Source organism: Pelobates fuscus, chromosome 1, assembly GCF_036172605.1.
Source record: "Pelobates fuscus isolate aPelFus1 chromosome 1, aPelFus1.pri, whole genome shotgun sequence".
NCBI lineage: Eukaryota > Metazoa > Chordata > Amphibia > Anura > Pelobatidae > Pelobates > Pelobates fuscus.
In genome coordinates this window covers 351,739,520-351,755,115 of record NC_086317.1, presented here as the reverse complement: position 1 = coordinate 351,755,115, position 15,596 = coordinate 351,739,520, and the positions used below count along the sequence as shown (strand labels likewise).

The following is a 15,596-nucleotide window of genomic DNA, read 5'->3' as shown; positions in this document are numbered from 1 at the left end:
ACCCAACTTGCCCCATTACAGTCCATAATGAATGATGCATCCAGGCTCATCTTCCTGTTTTCTCACATCTCCCACAATCACCCCCACCTCCTGTCAATCTTTACAGTGACTTCCCATAAGACTTCTAACATGAATTTCAATCTTAATAGCCAAACTACAAGCATCGCAGATTTACAGAATCTTACATAATAGCCAAACTACAACTTACAGAATCTGTACAGTTTGTCTATTTTGGCCTTACATTTGAAATTTACTTTGAATCACTTAGAAATCTCACTTTAGTGTATAACACCGTAAGGGTTCCATTTAAATATCTGATCCTTACAAACAAATCACACTGCTCCAACCTACCTATCCTTAATATTAAATAAACATGCCCCAGCCAGGCCCATCCACTCTTTTGTCTGCTCATTATTGTACCTCTGCATCTCCAGGGCCGCACCTTTCTTAATGAAATCCTTGCCCTGCTTCATTAGCCTCTCCCACAGTCTCCTTCAAAAATATCACTAGAACTTGCTTCTTAAAAAAAACACAACAACATATAGATTAAACTGTTAACATCTTTTCCTCTCCTTTCCCACACCTCACTAACATAGAAACACCCATCTAGTCTGTCCAATTTTCTAAATACTTTCATTAGTCCCTGGCCTTATCTTATAGTTAGGATAGCCTCCTTCACTGTGTTAACCTCTACCACTTCAGCTGGGAGGCTATTCCATGCATCCACTACTCCTCAGAAAACTAATACCTACTGATATTATTTTTAAACCTTTGTCCCTCTACTTTAAGACTATGTCCTCTTGTTGTGGTAGCTTTTCTTCTTTTAAATATAGTCTCCTCCTTTACTGTCTTGATTCCCTTTATGTATTTAAATGTTTCTATCATATCCCCCCTGCCTCGTCTTTCCTCCAAGCTATACATGTTAAGATCCTTTAACCTTTCCTGGTAAGTATTATCCTGCAATCCATGAACCAGTTTAGTAGCCCTTTTCTCCAATGTATCAATATCCTTCTGAAGATACGGTCTCCAGTACTGCGTACAATACTCCAAGTGAGGTCTCACCAGTGTTCTGTACAATGGCATGAGCACTTCCCTCTTTCTACTGCTAATACCTCTCCCTATACAACCAAGCATTCTGCTAGCATTTCCTGCTGCTCTGCTACATTGTCTGCCTAACCATTTCATTAATCTCTTGCAACATTGTCTAACTTTCAAGATTTCATTTTATTGTAAAAAATGTAAAATGCTTTATGATAACCATCTTTTCTTATGTACGAAATAAATTTTTTCCTTAACCTTTTGTGTCATTATACCCAGCTCTCCTTCGACTGTAAGCTTTTCATGTTCCTGTTCATGTTCCTGTATGTCCATCTTATCTTTATGCAAATAGTTGTTTATAATTTGACCTATTGTGCAGCGCTGCAGACTGTATTGCTTCTGTTTAAATAGGAATAAGTAAAAGTGCCCAAAAAATACTGAATATAAAATATGAAGGGTGAATATTTTTCACTGATTTCTATGACATTTGTAATAATTTTAGTATATTTGCAAGCATTGTGGCATACTGAATGATTTTTTTTTTTTTTTAAAGGTTGCAAGGTAATATAAAGGGTAATTATCATTTTATTGCATTAAAATATACATCTGTATCATACGTACTCTTAGAGTCAAATAAAATGTGGCATTTATTTCCACATAATTATTCCAGCAAGCATCTTCTTAAATGGCCAATCTCTATATTACATTGGCCAATAACTGCTTTATCTCAATTGTCATTCCATAGTTGGTAGCCTATAAAATATATTTATTTACGTAGTGATTAAACAGATAAAGGACATCACAACTAGAAACTGTATCAATATGATTAAAAAATATAATAAGTTAGGGCTATTGAAATGCATTTGTGTGTATGGGAGTATATATATTGCATTTTAGATTAAATATGATAAAATCGTGTAATAAATAACAGGGCAGCCAGCGAATGAATAGATGATGATGTCATCACAGAAAAAGGACTTGTAAGTTGGCTGGTACTCAGCTTGTGTTGTAGATTTATGTAGTTAATTTTGTCCCTCAAATGCATTCAGAGGAGCATTTCCTTACAATATACAGCGAGACAATTGCAGCATTATAGCTGTGTTAATGGCAATAACCATGCTAATGAGCAGTAGAAGGTTGTTACAGAGAAGAGAGGTTCAAAGATATATGACCCCAAGGTACAAAAACATGTAATTCTTTAGAGAATGCAAATAAGTCGTTTGTAGGGTATTCTATTATTTGCTTTGGTTCTTGCAGAACACATGGTTTAATTTAGTAATGCAAAGGCTAAGGAAATTTACCTATAACTATACTGCGGGGACAGAAAATCAAATCAATATAAAAAAAACATCTCCAATTCCTAATATTTGACTAGGATACTTTTGTCAAAATGGATGATCGCAAGTACAGTAAATATATTGGAAACATTAAAAACACTCTTGCAATACTTATTATAAGTGTACAGTGTTACGTCAGTAACATGTTCATTACAAATGATGAGCTAGATCTTAATACCATATGAATTGCCTACTGCTATTTCATTGTCATACCATGAAGAAGTTAAAACAACATTTATAGTTGTGAAGGGCATGCAATGATCACGCATTCAAGACAGCTTCCTCTTAGAATTAGGGCAATAACAATAATCAATGCAGGTATCCTGTAACTATATGTTACATAAAATTGCAATTTTTTTCTACATTAATATATCAAGTTATGTTATGAAGTAAATGCTAAGCTAACATTGTTTTTAAATTACTTGTGATTGGTAGTGAAGAAGCTAACTTAGTTGTCTATTTACTAAAGAGTACATTTTAGTGAGTTGACAATTTACTTGTGGAAAATTAATTTTTCACAATTCATGGTTTATTGGATAAACTACTTTGGTCAAAAAAAGTAAATTTTTGTAAATAAACCCCAATTGTAACTTATACAAGAAAAAGTGCCTACTTATATGCATTTATATAAATCTATATTTGAATGCATAGTGGTCATTTATTTATTTATTTATTTATATCTCATAGTGGTAAATGTGTGGTATAAATATTGACAAGCAGGATCATTGTGATTAATTTTTATCTCATGTTACAAAAATATCAAGAGGTAGATTTGTAATAAAATGTATAAAGTGCTCTCTTTGCTGAAGACAAAAAAAACCCCAATGACAGATGTACATTGTGCCTATCACATTCATTCTGCCTGGCACACAAACTGACACACACACAAATACACACTGACACACACAGATACACATTGTCAAACAGTCAGAAGTATTTTGCCACAAACACAATAGACAATGCCACACATATAGAAAATTCATAGTTGGCAACTGTCCTGTCTTTGCCGGGACAGTCCCGGCCAGCTAGACTCTGGGCAATTTACTCTCCCAGAACAGTCCCGGCAACTTGCTGGGCCATGTTCTTTAATTATTTTCCCTCAACTGTAACAAGCTGTTACAGTCCGAGGGAATTCCATACAGAGCTGCTCGGAGATGCTGGGGGCTGGAGAGAGATGCTGGGGGCTGCATTGGGAGCTGGGGCCGGAGGGAGTGTGTGTATGTGTGTGTGTGTGTTTGTGTGTGTGTGTGTATGTGCCTTGTAGTGAGAAAGTGTGTGTGTGTGTCTGTAATAAGCTTGTAACAACTCACCACCACCAGGGCACAGCACCCCTCACGCACACACAGCACCCCTGACACAAAGCACCCCAGCACACACACATCACCTTCACATACACACACACAGCCCCCCCTTACACACACACACACAGTACCCATCACACACACACACAGCACCCATCACACACTGCACCCCTCACACACACTCACAGCACCTGTCACACACTGCACCCCTCACACAAACAGCATCTCTCTCACACACTGCACCTCTCACACACACAGCACCTGTGACACACAAAGCACCCCTGACACACACAGCACCCTTACATACCTCACCTCTGTCACACATACACAGCACCCCTCTCTGCAGTCTGTGTGTATTCAGCAGTGTGTGTGTGTATTCAGCAGTCTCTGTGTGTGTGTTTGTGTGTAATGCAAAGGCTAAGTGTACTGTGTATATGCACTCAGTATGTGTTTGTTTGTATTCAGCAGCCTGTATTCAGCAGCCTGTGTGCATTCATCAGTCTGTCTGTGTGTACTCAGCAGTCTGTGTGTACTCAACAGTCTTTGTGTACTCAGCAGTCTGTGTGTGTGTACTCAGCAGTCGGTGTGTGCGTGTATTCAGCAGGTGGTGTCTGCGTGTATTCAACAGTCGGAGTGTGCAAGCAATCTGTGTGTGAATGTGTTTAGCAGTCTCTGACTGTATTTAGCAGTCTGTGTGTTTATTTAGCAGTGATTGTGTATTCAGCAGTCTGTGTATATATATATATATATATATATATATATATATATATATACAAACAGTGTTTCTTGGCACTCACCCTTTCATGTGTATAGTTCAATTCAGCCTGGGTGCAATCCCACGTTGAAAATATATAAACAGAAATAAAGCGATGCACTCCAAGGACTTGGTAGATGAAAACAGGGGTAGTTTATTCCAATAGGTATAGCATTAAAAAATAGCCGATGTTTCGACCCGTTCGGGTCTTTCTCAAGGTCCTTGAGAAAGACCCGAACGGGTCGAAACGTCAGCTATTTTTTATTGCTATACCTATTGGAATAAACTACCCCTTTTTTCATCTACCAAGTCCTTGGAGTGCATCTCTTTATTTCTGTATATATATATATATACATATACAGAATATAATATATAGCACCCTGTGTATATTCAGCAGTCCCTCTGTGTATGCTTAGCAGTGTGTATATCCAGCAGTTTATGTGTGTGTATTTAGAAGTCTGTATGTATTCAGCAGTCTGTGTGTGTGTATTCAGCAGTCTCTGCATGTGTGTAAATTGAATACTACTCACAAAATCCAACCATATTCCTTTTTTTTTTAGTTTTTATTATTTTGGGCCTGAAATCCCTTTTGTGGTTCCTAAGAAACACTAGGAATCCCTAGGTGGGGATTATACCACCCATAAGCTGTACACCGAGCAGTGAGTCTGCTCGGCAAATTATTGAAAGCCTGAAGAACCTTATATATCCTTGAGTGGGGATTGTTCCACTTCACGCTTTCCAAACCAGAGCTGGATTTTAGCTCTGGATATTGTGAGTAGCATTCCATTGATATACCTTCTGATAAACAGTGTATATACATACCATACCATTGGAGTTTCCCTCTCTGTTTATTCTCCACATTGAATTTCAAGTTTTATTCTATGATACCACCACTATCAAAACCAGTCAGCTGTTCCACAAAGACTCTCCCCTACTACTTTGAACTACCCCATTTGGACTAGTGTTACGTTACTTGGACTTTTTTATAGTTATTTAATATATTTATTTCATTTATTTATATATCTATTCCTCACAGGTGCTACTTATTTTGTATTTTTTATTTTCCATATTACATTTGTATTGTTTTTTTTTTTAAAGAGGACCCCTCTCCTCATAGGTGTGCTGCCTACACTATTTATATATATACATTATCCTCTGTGGCATTTTAGCACTGATCCGTACTTGACTTTTCTATCTGTGTGTGTGTGTATTCAGCAGTCTTTGTGTGTGTGTGTTTGTGTATTCAGTGTACTGTGTGTATCCACTCTGTGTGTGTGTATTCAGCAGCCTGTGTGCATTCAGCAGTCTGTCTGTGTGTACTCAGCAGTCTGTGTGTGTGTGTACTCAGCAGTCTGTGTGTGCGTGTATTTAGCAGTCGGTGTGTGCGTGTATTCAGCAGTCTGTGCCTATATTCAGCTGCCTGTATTTATGTTTGTATTGCATTTGTTGAAGGTACCAATAAATATAAGCTTAATTATATTGATAATTTATCAATAATACAGGTCTGTGTGCATAATATCCTGGTACAGTCAGTGCTCCCTGTATAGTGCTGTTTTCTGTATAATTCAGGACTGTGTATAATATCCTGGGACAGTCAGTGCTTCCTGTATAGTGCTGCCGGCCATGCAAAGCTTAGCTCATTGGCAGAAAGCAATCAGCTGATGCTCTCAGCCAATGAGCTAGCCCTGCACTGCAGAGTCCTTTGGTGGTTATGGTGTTCCTTTAACCCATATACTCAACCACTGAACCTGTGACATACAATGCCTTCTTCAATACTATAAACCTACAAATACACATGTTTGGGAAACAGCAACTGCTTTACAAGAGGTCCTACTTCACCTTCTAATGGTGTTACTCAATGACTGTCCTAAGACAGGACAATATGCAGGAATATTTAGGCCATCCAGAATTTGAAAGCCCTGGGCAAAGCCAATGACTGTCATCAAAAATACTGTGTAAGGAGACTTAACAAAGACTATACCTTAAAAATTTGAGTTTTTTTTTTTTCAATATTCCCAACTTTTGATTAGCTTCTCAGCAGCATTTCTACCTGTTAAAAAATGGGGGATAGAAACGTCACATATAAACCTGTGTTCACATATAAACCTGTTTTTTTTTTTTTCTCCAAAACACAGTTATAACTAGTCATTACAAGGTCAATAGATTTAGGGTTTGTATGGTTTTTTGGGGGTTGGTTGCAATGAAAAATGGGGAGACAATGTTTTTAAGGATCAGCCTCCACTTATATATTTATACTTGAAAACTGATTTAAAGTAGTTTACTTTTTAGTGCTTTAAAATTACAATGAATAATTATTATTTTTTATTTTCCATACAAATTAAAAAGCACAACATACTGCAATACATAAAGTTTATTTTTTTCACTCTGATGGTTAAGAACGACTTGTTAATATACTTTACATTTCACCTCAGCTAAACCATTTAGCATAATTTATTTCAGAGAAATATTGTTTCCGTTGCAGGGATATTCTATAGAAGCTGGCATACTGGAAGAAGCATTGCTCAAGGTAAAATTTCAAATTCTGAAATACATTGCTAAAAGGGGTTATTTAAATAGAGTCTCCTTGAAATGAATATTTAGAAAAAAAAAAACCTTGCAAGATGATTTATAGCAAAATTATATGAACAGGATGAAGGACAGAGGGATTTTTTTTATTAGAAACTGGTTTCATTTCCACAAATATAAATGATACCTTTTAGAAAATATATTGAATTTTATTAATATTCTGGAGACAGCCTGCAGTGTTAATCTTCATTCATACCTATATAAATTTCATTACTATGTACAAGGTGTATTTACCCTTTAACCAAATAATGCTTAAGCAATGCAAAGCAGCACAATATGCCATTTGCTCAGTGCATGCAATTTATTCACTTCATAGTCACACAATTATTAAATTGTTTTAATAGGGCTGATTTTATTTAATATTAAAAGAAATGTTAACCCCTCTGTTTGTGTAACTGATTCTTAACATGTGGAATAAATCGCTGTTTGGTGATCCAATAGACATAATATAGGTTAACTCCACTATGTGAAAGATTTATTAATCTAAGCTGTTTTTGTTTTGCCAGAAGTTAGAAACAAACAAGTGTTTTAGTTGTTACGTAAACAAAAGCAACAGAACATGTACTCAAAATATCTAAATGCATGAAACAAGATGCAGGGGTGTCCTATTTATGGTACCAGGAACCTATGTGAAACTTCAGACTACTGTCTGATTAAATAGCAGCCTATAATAAATATCACAGTTTAGAACATATAACAGATCATAGGTGTCTATACAAATGGTGTCAAACAATTATAGAGGACTGGGATCAGCCTAGGAAAGTAACTACCCTTTGAAAATTATAAACAAATTACTAAAATAAGACATAAAACAAAATTATCACTTATAATAACAAAGATTATTTAATCTGACACAAAATTACTACATTACTTTCTGTTACTAGAAACCATCTCTTGAAAAGATTTCTCCAAAGGTTTCTAGATGTCCCAGCACGCTTCTCAGTGCTGATTTTTTCATAAATAAAGTGAACAATTATACAGAATATCTGGTTAAAGGGACTCTCAAGTGCCGGGGAAACAAATCCGTTTTCCTGGCACTGCAGTGCCCCCCTCCCTCCCGCCCCCCATCGCATGTTACTGAAGGGGTTAAAAGTCCTTCAGTGGCTTACCTGAATCCAGCACCAATGTCCCTTGGCGCTGGGTCAGGCTCCACCCACACTCCTCCCCTGCCAACGTCAGCCAGTGGGGTAGACCTAATGCGCATGCGCGGCAATGGCCGAGCACATTAGACCTCCCCATAGGAAAGCATTATTCAATGTTTTCCTACGGGGATTCTGGCAACGCTGGAGGTCCTCATGAATAGCGAGAGGATGTCCAGCATCATTTAAAACACATTTTGGTGTTTCTAAGAACCCAGAAGTCCCTCCAGTGACTGTCTGATAGACAGCCACTAGAGGAGGCCTTAACCCTGCAAGGTAATTATTGCAGTTTATAAAAACTGCAATAATTACACCTGCAGAGTTAAGGGTGATGGGAGTCTGCACCCAGACCACTCCAATGGGCAGAAGTGGTCTGGGTGCCTGGAGTTTCCCTTTAACTGCAATATGTTCAATCAGTCCCCATTGGAGTGTCTACTCCAATGCCTTACTTTTTATTAAATAATTTAGTTGTTTTTATTTAAAAAACATAATATCACACATTTAAAGGGACACTATTGGCACATTAACCACTTCATCTAATTAAAGTGGTCTAGGTGCACTGTACCTGTCCCCTTAAGTCTGTAATCTAAAACATTGCAGTATCTGAGAAACTGCAATGTTTATATTGCAGGGTTAAGACTGCCTCTAGTGACTCTAGTGGTGCTTTCTGTTTTTTTCACAGCTTTTAACTCTGTGAAACAATGCTTGACATCCTCACGCTATACATGAGGACGTCTCACATTTTCGAAAACCCCTTTGGAAAGCATTGACTAGCCGAGCATGCGCATTAAGTTCCTCCCCCTCATCGATGAAGTAGGAGGGAGGGAAGACAGAGCCAGCAACGAGGAACTTCGGCACTGGAATAGGGCAAGTGCTTTTAAAAGGGTTTTTAACCCTTTAATTTCCAAATGGTTAACCACGTGGGGGACGGACAGATGGACACTACAGTGTTAGGAATACAGCTTTGTATTCTTAACACTATACTGTTCCTGTAAGCACATACGTAGGTATATTATGACATCAAAACATTTTTTGCGGTAAGGGTTACTGCTGATTTAGGACTAATGCTGTGAAATATATCTCCCTAAACTCTATGCAATTCCAGTGTACAAATTTTACTACCCTTTTTTTTTACAGTAACATCTTTTCTTTTCATTTAACAGTTAAAAAAAAATGAATCAATTATTAGTACAATAATATTATAATTCTATTAGTTAACTTCTCATTTTTGTTTGTAGTTATTCCCATCCCCAAAGAAATATATGCAATTTACTAATGGTTACATCATGGTACACGTGATTTGAAGAATAATTTTAGAACTTTAAGTCATTCCTGTGATTCACGACTTCCTGAGATTTATCATTCGCTGGAGCCTTCCAGAGAAGTATCATTTTTTTTTTCTTCCATCAGCTTTCTATATTTTATTTCATGTGTCTTCCGGGACTGTGGATGATAAGGCTATATATGCCTCTTCTTGCATTAAAGTTCACTATGTAATCTGCTCACCTGTCTGTCACATCTCATTAAATTCTTACCTCTTCATTCACAACCTGATCTTTGCAAATGAACATTTGCTTAATAAATGTTCCCAAGACTAACAGTGCATTGAAAATCCCACACTGCAGTAAATTATTAACTCAGTCACAAGGGGAGTGCCATATATGACTTTTTCAGAATGAGTTATTAGGTGGATCATCATGTAATTATGAATTTTTCAAACCATGATAGAAGAAAATTGAATATTTAATATTTTATGGACATATTCAACACAGAGGACATCTTTAAAAATTTTATGATAATTTTTGGTGTAAGCAGAGCGTAGAAAAAAAAGTTACAAAATAATTGCAAGGTAGAATATTTAATGACAATAGACATTACTGGCACAGTTCCAGTCTACACTTTATAATACAATTATCCCTCAAATTCTTTCTAAACACAGCTTAGCCACATCTATGGACACACTGAATACAATTGGTTAAAAAAAATGTGTTGGGTATAAATAAACACCTAATAATACAATAATATAGAAAATTAGGTTCAAAATTGAGATGTCAGAAGTTCAGCCTTAAGAAACAGCATAAACATTCCACATTCATTATATATCTACAAAATAAAATGTTGGACGAACCCTTTGTCCATTTCCATTCACCCTAGACCTACTTTTTGAACACTTATAAGCACCTGTATACACCACAAAGTGAGAATATATTTAACATACTGTCCTTCAACCCAAAGACTTTTTGTTTCTGAGCTCATTGAGGGAGTCGTAACCAAATTTTTAAACATTTCTTAAAATAAATATTTCCACAACATTTGTTTAAATTCTAACTAAAAAGGAAGCACATAAAAATATACAGCACAAAAAAAAGAAACTTTAACTTGTAAAAATAAATAAAACATATTATGTAAAAATAGAAGCAAATTATATACACCTTAAAGACAGAGGCAATTGTTCAATCCTATGCCTTCATAACACTCTATGGAAAAGTATCCTATTTCAAAGAGTGTGCATCCATTTATTAAAAACAGCGCTTGACACAGATCTTAATGCTGAATAAACAGGACAACATATGATTGTTTGATTTGTCTCATAATCAAAACGCAAAATATAATTGCTACGTAAGTGTTTTCTGCATTATTTTCATTATAAATTAAATATTGGCAAAAGTACTACAATAGTACATCTTATGCTCACATGGAATGGCGAATAACTGATGACACATGTCTAAAGTAACTAGAAAAATAAACATATATATATATTGGATCATGTGAACAGATTATGCAAATCTTTTGTCCATTATCAGTTACTCTTCGCAGACAAGGCCGAAAGATGGCCAAAACGATTGTCCGGGGTTGCTGTATCTCTCGTGTAGAGAGAACCTGATGGCATTTCACTGATGCACTGCCCTTATGTGTGGGATCAGTCTGATTTGCCTTGGAACTGGCTCCATTTTGAGACATGAGCAGGGAAGGGCAAGCTATCACATCTCTCTAAGCTTTTGTAATTTCTCAGATATTCTCTGTTTTTTGTTGCAATGCATTAACTTGGCTCTCCCCAAGTTAAAAGGGTAATCCAGATGTGGACACCGTGCTCACTGTTCCTAGAGAGATATCAGCTATACCTTGCTGATGAGGCCCAAAAAGGGTGAAAAGATTGTCTGAGTTGCTGTATATCTCGTGCAGAGAGAACTTGCCGGCATATTGGTTATGGATTTTCCTTATAGGTAGGATCAGTCTGACATGCGATGGAATAGGTTCTCTATGTAATGGCACAAGTGAGCAAAAACCTGAGCAGGGAATTACAGAAGGGCAATCAATTGAGTTTCTATAAGCTTTTGTCTGTCCTCAGAGTTCTGATATTCTCTGGTTTTGTTGCAATTAGAAAAAATTATAATGGCATCATGACTGATGTAAGTAAATACGATTTAAATAAGACAACATATTAAAGCACCAGTTTGTGCATCATCAATTGAATTTTTTAAACTGGTATCCATCTTACTTATGAGAATTCTTTGGTTCTTCATTATAAGGGGGTCGCAGGTTTACTTCCCGGTTGACTCGGCCATTAATCCTTCCGAGGTAAATAAAATGAGTACCATTAAATTGAGCAATAGTAACATCCCATGGATGTTGGGCAAAAGTACATACTTGGAAACCATACTTAGACATACTTGGAAACCAGAGTAATATGAATTTACCTTTCCTGGTTAAATACTTTATGATTATTGTTATTATCTCTAATTCTCTATAAATTGCAGGTTTGATTTACAAAAGGCTGTTCAGTAGTGATGTACCGAACGGTTCCCTGGTGAATAGTTCCTGGCGAACATAGCGTGTTCGCGTTCGCCACGGCGGGCGAACATATGCGCGGTTTGATCCGCCCCCTATTTGTCATCATTGAGTAAACTTTGACCCTGTGCCTCCCATTCCAGCCAATCAGCAGCAGACCCTCCCTTCCAGACCCTCCAACCTCCTGTACAGCATCCATTTTAGATTCATTCTGAAGCTGCATTCTTAGTGAGAGGAGGGAAAGTGTAGCTGCTGCTGATTTGATAGGGAAATGTATAGCTAGGCTAGTGTATTCAGTGTCCACTACAGTCCTGAAGGACTCATCTGATCTCTGCTGTAAGGACAGCACCCCAAAAAGCCCTTTTTAGGGCTAGAACATCAGGCTGCTTTTTTTTCCTGTGTAATCTAATTGCAGTTGCCTGCCTGTCAGCTTCTGTGTCAGGCTCACAGTGGATACTGTGCCCACTTGCCCAGTGCCACCACTCATATTTTTTTAATAAAAAAATTAACTGTAATAGATTGAATAGCAGTTAGTTGTCTGCAAACGTCTGTGTGTCAGGCCAACAGCGTGTACTCTGCCAACCTCTGCCAGTGCACAGTGCCACTCATATCTGGTGTCACAATAGCGTGCATTTAAAAACTAATTTTTTTTTCACTGTTATAGATTGAATAGCAGTTAGTTGTCTTCAAGCGGGTGTGTCAGGCCTACAGCGTCTACTCTGCCAACTTCTGCCAGTGCACAGCGCCGTTCATATCTGGTGTCACAATAGCGTGCATTTAAAAACAAAAAAAGTTTTTGACTGTAATATAATAGCAGTCAGTGTCCTTCAAGCGGGTGTCAGGCCTACAGCGTGTACTCTGCCAACCTCTGCCAGTGCACAGTGCCACTCATATCTGGTGTCACAATAGCGTGCATTTAAAAACAAAAAAGTTTTTGACTGTAATATAATAGCAGTCAGTGTCCTTCATAAGTGTGTGTCAGGCCTACAGCGTGTACTCTGCCAACCTCTGCCAGTGCACAGTGCCACTCATATCTGGTGTCACAATAGCGTGCATTTAAAAACAAAAACTTTTTGGACTGTAATATAATAGCAGTCAGTGTCCTTCATAAGTGTGTGTCAGGCCTACAGCGTGTACTCTGCCAACCTATGCCAGTGCACAGTGCCACTCATATCTGGTGTCACAATAGCTTGCATTTAAAAACAAAAAAACGTTTTGACTGTAATCTAATAGCAGTTAGTGTCCTTCAAGCGGGTGTCAGGCCTACAGCGTGTACTCTGCCAACCTCTGCCAGTGCACAGTGCCACTCATATCTGGTGTCACAATAGCTTGCATTTAAAAACAAAAAAAGTTTTTGACTGTAATATAATAGCAGTCAGTGTCCTTCATAAGTGTGTGTCAGGCCTACAGCGTGTACTCTGCCAACCTCTGCCAGTGCACAGTGCCATTCATATCTGGTGTCACAATAGCGTGCATTTAAAAACAAAAAAAGTTTTTGACTCTGATATAATAGCAGTCAGTGTCCTTCATAAGTGTGTGTCAGGCCTACAGCGTGTACTCTGCCAACCTCTGCCAGTGCACAGTGCCACTCATATCTGGTGTCACAATAGCGTGCATTTAAAAACAAAAACGTTTTTGACTGTAATATAATAGCAGTCAGTGTCCTTCATAAGTGTGTGTCAGGCCTACAGCGTGTACTCTGCCAACCTCTGCCAGTGCACAGTGCCACTCATATCTGGTGTCACAATAGCGTGCATTTAAAAACAAAAACTTTTTGGACTGTAATATAATAGCAGTCAGTGTCCTTCTTAAGTGTGTGTCAGGCCTACAGCGTGTACTCTGCCAACCTATGCCAGTGCACAGTGCCACTCATATCTGGTGTCACAATAGCTTGCATTTAAAAACAAAAACTTTTTGGACTGTAATATAATAGCAGTCAGTGTCCTTCTTAAGTGTGTGTCAGGCCTACAGCGTGTACTCTGCCAACCTATGCCAGTGCACAGTGCCACTCATATCTGGTCTCACAGTAGCTTGCACGCATATTACCACTAATCCAAAAAAAATGACAGGCAGAGGCAGGCCACCCCGCAGGGGCCGTCGTGGTCGTGGTGCTGTGATTAACTTTTGCCCTAGAATAATGCTTGCACGCATATTACCACTAATCCAAAGAAAAATTACAGGCAGAGGCAGGCCACCCCACAGGGGCCGTCGTGGTCATGGTGCTGTGATTAACTTTTGCCCTAGAATAATGCCCAGTTTTCAGAGGCCACATACCCTGAACTTGAAAAGTTCTGAGGACATATTTGACTGGCTAACACAGGACACCCAATCTTCTACAGCTTCCGCTCGGAACCTTGACGCACCATCCACCTCCAGCTTAGCTTCGGGCATATCTCAAGATACCACTCACCCGCCTGTCACCACCACCAACACTAGCACCACAGCTGCTTCACTTTATCTGTCAGAGGAGTTATTTACACATCCGTTTGAAGAAATGAGTGATGCACAACCATTATTGCCAGAGGATGTAGATAACAGGGATATGTCTCAGGCAGGCAGCATTACCACACATGGACGTACGGTGTGATGATGATGATGTTGTACCCGCTGCTGCTTCCTTTGCTGAGTTGTCAGATCCAAGTGAAGCGGTTGATGATGACGATGCGTCCATGGGTGTCACGTGGGTACCCGCTCGGCAAGAAGAAGAACAGGGCGAAAGTTCAGATGGGGAGACAGAGAGGAAGAGGAGACGAGTTGGAAGCAGGGGGAGTTCATCACAAGGAGCTAGTGGCACAGTCAGACAGCATGCATCGGCACCTGGGGTCAGCCCGACAGCACACCAATCAACGTATGCTGTGCTGTGTGTGGCATTTTTTTGTGTGTCTGCCTCTGGCAACCTGTGCCAAAAGAAACTGAGTCGCGGGAAGTCCAACACCCACCTAGTCCAGCATCTTCAGCCACGTCAACCACTGCTGTCCTCCTTGCCCCCTCTCAACCATCCGCCACTTTGTCTCTTGCCTTGAGCAGTTCCCGCTCATCTGCTCACAGTCAGGTGTCTGTCAAGGACATGTTTGAGCGGAAGAAGCCAATGTCAGAAAGTCACCCCCTTGCCCGGCATCTGACAGCTGGCTTGTCTGAACTATTAGCCCACCAGCTTTTACCATACAAGCTGGTGGAGTCTGAGGCGTTCAAAAAATTAGCTATTGGGACACCGCAGTGGAAGGTACCCGGCCGAAATGTCTTTTCACAAAAGGCAATCCCCAACCTGTACTCGATTGTGCAAAAGGAAGTAATGGCATGTCTGGCACACAGTGTTGGGGCAAGGTTCCATCTGACCACTGATACATGGTCTGCAAAGCATGGTCAGTGCAGGTATATCACCTACACTGCGTATTGGGTAAACCTGCTGACAGCTGTGAAGCATGGAATGCGTGGCTCTCCAGAGGAGTTGGTGACACCGCCACGACTTGCAGGCAGGCCTGCTGCCATCTCCTCTACTCCTCCTACTCCATCCTCTTCCATAACCTCCTCGGCTGAGTCTTCTTCTGCTGCTGCATCTTGCTCTACATCAACGGCACCCCCCCCCCAGCTCCCCAGGTACTATTCCACATTCCGGAAATGGCAGTGTCACCCCGTCTTGGGTTTGACTTGC

General features: G+C 39.1%; 1 long non-coding RNA gene across 1 annotated transcript in view; it reads left to right on the top strand.

Moving 5' to 3' along the window:
• Positions 1–6,909: 6,909 nt before the first annotated feature.
• LOC134595100 (uncharacterized) overlaps positions 6,910–15,596 on the top strand; it is an 80,289-nt gene continuing 71,602 nt past the window's right edge. Inside the window, exon 1 of the long non-coding RNA XR_010090327.1 lies at positions 6,910–6,957. This is a non-coding gene — a long non-coding RNA (uncharacterized LOC134595100). The remainder of the gene's footprint in view (positions 6,958–15,596) is intronic.